This window comes from Dasypus novemcinctus, chromosome 24, assembly GCF_030445035.2.
Source record: "Dasypus novemcinctus isolate mDasNov1 chromosome 24, mDasNov1.1.hap2, whole genome shotgun sequence".
Taxonomy (NCBI): domain Eukaryota; kingdom Metazoa; phylum Chordata; class Mammalia; order Cingulata; family Dasypodidae; genus Dasypus; species Dasypus novemcinctus.
The window spans coordinates 27,656,008-27,662,051 of NC_080696.1; positions in this window are offsets into that span (position 1 = coordinate 27,656,008).

A 6,044-nucleotide genomic window follows, 5' to 3' on the forward strand; every position below is an offset into this window, starting at 1 on the left:
CATTTATTTAGGTCTTCTTTGATTTCCTTGAACAATCTTGTATAGTTCTCGGTGTATAAGTTCTTTACCTCTTTAGTTAAATTTATTCCTAAGTATTTGATTTTTTTATTTACTATTGTGAATGGTATTTGTTTCTTGATTTCCTCCTGATCTTGCTCATTATTAGTGTACAGAAATGCTACTGATTTTTGTGCATTGATCTTATAACCTGCGACTTTACTAAACTCATTTATGAGTTCTAGAATCTTCGTTGTAGATCTCTCAGGGTTTTCTATGTATAGGATCATGTCATCTGCAAATAATGAAATTTTGACTTCTTCCTTTCCAGTTTGAATGCCTTTTATTTCTGGTTCTTGCCTCAGTGCTCGAGCAAGTACTTCTAAGACAATGTTAAATAGGAGCGGAGACAGTGGGCATCCTTGTCTTGTTCCTGAGTTTAGAGGGAAGGAGTCTAGGATTTCTCCATTGTAAACAATATTGGCTTTAGGTTTTTCATATATACACTTTATCATGTTCAAAAAATTTCCTTGTATTCCAATCTTTTGGAGTGTTTTTATCAAGAAAGGGTGCTGTATTTTGTCAAATGCTTTTTCTGCATCAATAGATATAATCATGTGATTTTTTTCCTTCAATCTGTTTATATGGTGTATTACGTTGATTGATTTTCTTATGTTAAACCATCCTTGCATACCTGGGATGAATCCCACTTGGTCGTGGTGTATAATATGTTTAATGTGTTGTTGAATACGATTAGCAAGTATTTTGTTAAGTATTTTTGCGTCTAGGTTCATTAGAGAAATTGGTCTGTAATTTTCCTTTCTTGTGATGTCTTTGTTTGGCTTTGGTACTAGGGTAATGTTGGCATCATAGAAGGAGTTGGGTAATGTTCTTTCTGTTTCAATTTTTTGGGATAGTTTCAGCAGGATTGGTGTCAGTTCTTTCCGGAATGTTTTGTAGAATTCACCTGTGAAGCCATCTGGCCCTGGGCTCTTCTTAGTTGGGAGACTTTTAATAACTGATTCTATCTCTCTGCTTGTGATTGGTTTGTTAAGATCATCAATTTCTTCTTTTGTCAATATGTTCTGCTTATGTGTTTCTAGGAATTTGTCCATTTCCTCTAGATTGTCATTTTTGTTGGAATATAGTTTTTCAAAGTATCCTCTTATGATAGTCTTTATTTCTGTGGGGTCAGTGGTGATATCGCCTTTCTCATTTCTTATTTTGTGTATTTGCATCTTCTCTCTTTTTTTCTTTGTTAGTGTTGCTAAAGGTTTGTCAATTTTGTTAATCTTCTCAAAAAACCAGCTCTTGGTCTTGTTTATCTGTTCAAGTGCTTTCTTATTTTCTATTTCATTTAGTTCTGCTCTTATCTTTGTTATTTCCTTCCTTCTTCTTCCTGTTGGGTTACTTTGTTGTTGTTTTTCTAATTCCTTCAAATGTGCTGTTAGTTCTTCACTTTTTGCTCTTTCTTCTTTTTTGATATATGAATTTATGGCTATAAACTTCCCTCTCAGTACTCCTTTTGCTGCATCCCATAAATTTTGGTATGTTGTGTTATCATTATCATTAGTTTCAAGGTAGTCATTGATTTCTTTTGAGATTTCCTCTTTGACCCACTGTTTTTCTAAGAGTGTGCTGTTTCATTTCCAAATCGTGGTGTGAAATCTGGGCTTCTGTCCCTTGCAAATCTCCAGCTTGACTCCACTGTGGTCAGATATAATGTTTTGTATGATTTCAATCTTTCTGAATTCGTTCAGCCTTTCTTTGTGGCCTAATATATGATCTATCTTGGAGAATGATCCATGTGCGCTTGAGAAAAATGTATATCCTGCTGTGTTTGGGTGTAGCGATCTATATATATCTATTAGATCCAGCTCCTCTAATATACTATTCAGATGTTTTGTTTCTTTGGTGATTCTCTTTTGAGATGTTCTGTCCAGAGTTGATAGTGGTGTATTAAAATCTCCCACTATAATTGTAGATGTATCTATTCTTTCACTTAGTTTTTCCAGCGTTTGCCTGATGTATTTAGAGGCGCCCTTGTTAGGGGCATAGATATTTATGATTGTTCGATCTTCTTGACAGATTTTTCCTTTCACTAAAATGTAGTATCCTTCTTTGTCTCTCACAATTGTTTCACATTTAAAGTCTATTTTGTCTGATATTAATATAGCTACTCCTGCCTTTTTTTGGTTATTGTTAGCTTGTATGATTGTTTTCCAGCCATTCACTTTCAATCTCCATGCGTCTCTGGGTCTAAGATGTGTCTCTTGTAGACAGCATATGGATGGGTCATATTTCCTTATCCAATGTCCCAGTCTGAATCTTTTGATAGGTGAGTTTAATCCATTGACATTCAGTGTTATTACTGTCAAGGAATTATTTGTGCCAGCCATATTTTGATTGGATTTGTGTTTCTCATATTTTGTTTGTATATTTTTTTTGTCTTTTTTGTTGTTGTTGTTGGTCTTATACTCTCCTCCAACTCTGCCTTTCCTGTTTTTTCCTTTCTTCCTGTAGAACTCCCTTTAGAATTTCTTGAAGGGGAGGTTTCTTGTTGGTATACTCTTTCAGTTTCTGTTTGTCTGCAAATATTTTGAAGTCTCCATCATGTTTGAATGCTAATTTAGCTGGATAGAGTATTCTTGGTTGGAAATTTCTTTCCTTTAGTACCTTGACTATATCATACCACTGCCTTCTTGCCTCCATGGATTCAGAAGAGAAATCAGCACTTAATCTAATTGAGCTTCTCTTGTATGTGATGGTTTTCTTTACTCTTGCTGCTTTTAGGATTTTCTCTTTGTCTTGAGCATTGGATAATTTGACAAGTATATGTCTTGGGGTGGGCCTGTTGGGGTTTATGACTTGTGGAGTGCACTGTGCTTCTTGTATATGTACTTCTGTCTCTTTCAGTAGATTTGGGAAGTTTTCAGCCATTATTTCCTGCAACACTCCTTCTGACCCCTTTCCCTTCTCTTCACCTTCTGGAATGCCTATAATACGTATGTTTGAGCGTTTTGCATTGTCATTCAGGTCCCTAAATCCTAATTGGATTTTTTCTATCTTCTTATTGACCCCTTCTACTATGTGTTTGATTTCTGAAGTACTGTCTTCCACATCACTAATTCTCTGCTCTGTCTCTTCTAGTCTGCTGATATTTGCTGCAAGTGTATTTTTGATTTCTTGAACTGTGGTGTTCATTCCCATCATATCTGTTATGTTTTTTCGTATGTCTGCAATTTCCCCTCCAAGTGATGTCTTCATGTTGTTAACCTCTTTCATTACTTCGTCAAATTTGTCGGTGATAAATGTTCTGAGATCTTTCATTGCTTGTGCCAAGTTTTGCTCCCCTTCGTGATTATTGGTTTGTTGATTGGATTCAGCCATGTTTTCCTGATTACTGGTTTGGTTTGTAGATTTTTGTTGCTTTCTGGTCATCTCTTTATCTTGACGGATTTAATCAGTTCCTTAGCTTCTTTGTCTGCTCTTGGAGGTTAATTAGCTGTTATTTTTGCATAGGTGTTATATCTTCTCTTTGTCACTTTTTTCTTCTTATTCTAGTTTCTTGTTGTTGGTTAAGTTCACTTTAAAGGAAAGTATTAGTGTTGGGGGAAGGCAATTGTGTAAGCAAGGGAAAAGTGTAAAGTAATATTGGTGATATATGTTAGCAAAGCAAGAATATGAGATCTGGGAGGATGGAGGTTAGATTTATGTAAATTGTGTAGAGTTATAGCAGTAGGTAGAGTACCTATTATGAGGTAGGTGATTGAATATGGGAGGATTATGGTATGAGCTAAAAAGCTATTGATTTCGTGAGAGAGGGAAAGAGAAAAAAAATGGTAATAGTTTCAAGAGTGGATAACAGACTGAAAACAAAACATAGGTATTAGAAGTTAAGACTTAGACCCTTCGTGGATCGAAGAAAGGGAGGTGGGAGGTGGAATATGGGAGAGCCAGTAGATGGTGGCGGGTATCAAGATGTAGGGGGAAGAGTATAGTGCAGGTAGGCTAAATCAGTTCACACAGAAATGAGACAGTGGAGGATGAGAAAACCCCAGCGAATGTGAGGTGTTTCCTGCCGCACCTATTTTATAATTGAGTTAAAATAAACTAAGTAGAATATGAGGGACAAGAGGGAGAGAGACAACAGAAAAAAAGAAAGAAAGAAAAAAAAGAAAGTGGGGGGGAAGGGACGAGAGGAAGAAAGTAGAAGGGGATGGGCAAGGGGTGGGGAACAGATAGGGGAAAGAAAAAAAAAACAGATATGCACAACCCAGAATTAAAACACCCACTTCACAGCACCTACCATGAAAAATAGCCTTAAATAACCAAGTAAAAGAAAGACTTTGGGGGATACGCTGTGAGAGAAGACTAGGGGATAATGCGGTGTTAGCAATCAGGAAATTGAAAAAAGTAAAGAATAAGTCAAAATGAAAATAAAAACAAAACAAAATGAAACGATAAGGAAAGAACGCCAACGTTGAAGGCTAGGGCATTTAAGGACCTCAGATGGACCTCAGGGCGTGATGGATTCAGGGATGGAAAGTCTGAGATATTGAGGTCTCAAGAGATGTGAGTCTCTGTGGTGTGGGCCACCAGATTTTAGGGAATTCAGACTTGGCACCCTCCAATCTGGTCTACAGGAAGCCTGGGAGCCCCACAGTGTAATACAGCCCTCAGGGATCCCCTCAGCTGGGTGCCAGCCTTAAGGGGGAAGTCAGATCCGCAAACTTTATATTATGACTGAACCCTGCAATTCATTTACTTAGCTGGGCTCATTAGTATATTTCACTTCAGCTTTTAGACAGCTCCCGTCCTGTGATTCCAAACTTCTGCCACTAGAGGGCACCTCTACACCGCAGCCACTTTGCTAGTATAGATCTGAAGCCCGGCCTGTGACGCCGAAAACAGATTCGAAAATCGGATTTCCCAAGCTTCGCAAAATATTCCCTAATCTGCTTCCAGACGTATCCCCCTCCCTTGCCGCAGCCTAATACAACTTTCCGATTACGTCTCTTTATTGCCTACAGCCTATTTGGGTCGGAGACCGGCTGCCGGGCTTTTGGGGGCGGGGCTTCAGGCAGAAGCACTATTGTTTATTTTCGCAATCACAAGTTTCTCCCGCTTCACAACAAAGCACCGTCTATCTTCCCAAATCCCACTGCAAAGGCGACCTGTCGCATCAACCCATGCACAGCTCGCCCAGAGCTTGTGAACTCCTCGACAGCTCAGAGCCGTGTAAAAGCGGTGCCGCTGGGCTGAACCGCGACTCTCCCCACCCCCAGCAGGGAGGAGCCCCGCGCGGGTCTCACCCACAGGCAATAGAACCCAAACTATATCTACTAGACCAATCCTCTCCGTTACCTTTCCACCCAATCGATGTCCAGGCACTTCTGCCCTGCAAAAATCCCGAAAAAGCCCGACCTTGGAGAGCCTGCAGCTGCGCCCAACTGTCTCCTCCCGGGACCTACCGCAAAGGCAAGTTCACTCAGCGACCATCTTGCCTCCCATCCAGATTACAGCTTAAATTGTCTTCTCTTTCTTCCCTCCTCCAATAATTTATGATTGATATTTCTGAGGCAACAGTAGAGTTCTCATAATTGGGGCTAAATCAGACTTCTTTACAGATACCAGTGGATTCAGTTTTCTCACCTGGAATTCCCTTCCAGCTAACTTTAATGACGCACCGTGCAGGAAAGGTGGGTGTACACGCACGGTGGGAAATGAAAGCCCCCATCATCTGTAACTCACCACCCCAGGCAGCCTCGTCATCCTGCGGGAGTCTCTTCTTCCAGTCTTTAAAAGAAAAGAAAAAAATTCACCCTCTGAAGGGGCAAAAAAAATTCCAAGTGCCTGAGAGATGACTGCACAGGGCCTTCCCGGGGCTGGGGAGGTGAGGCAGGCTCAGTATTTTACACTGTAATAATGATCCTGGCATACAGAGATGGATACATGTCTAGGAGTAGAGGGATGTGAGCTGGAGTTGTAAGTTTATTATCTAATATCTTTACATAATTTGGAAATTCATGACTTCTTTGACTTCC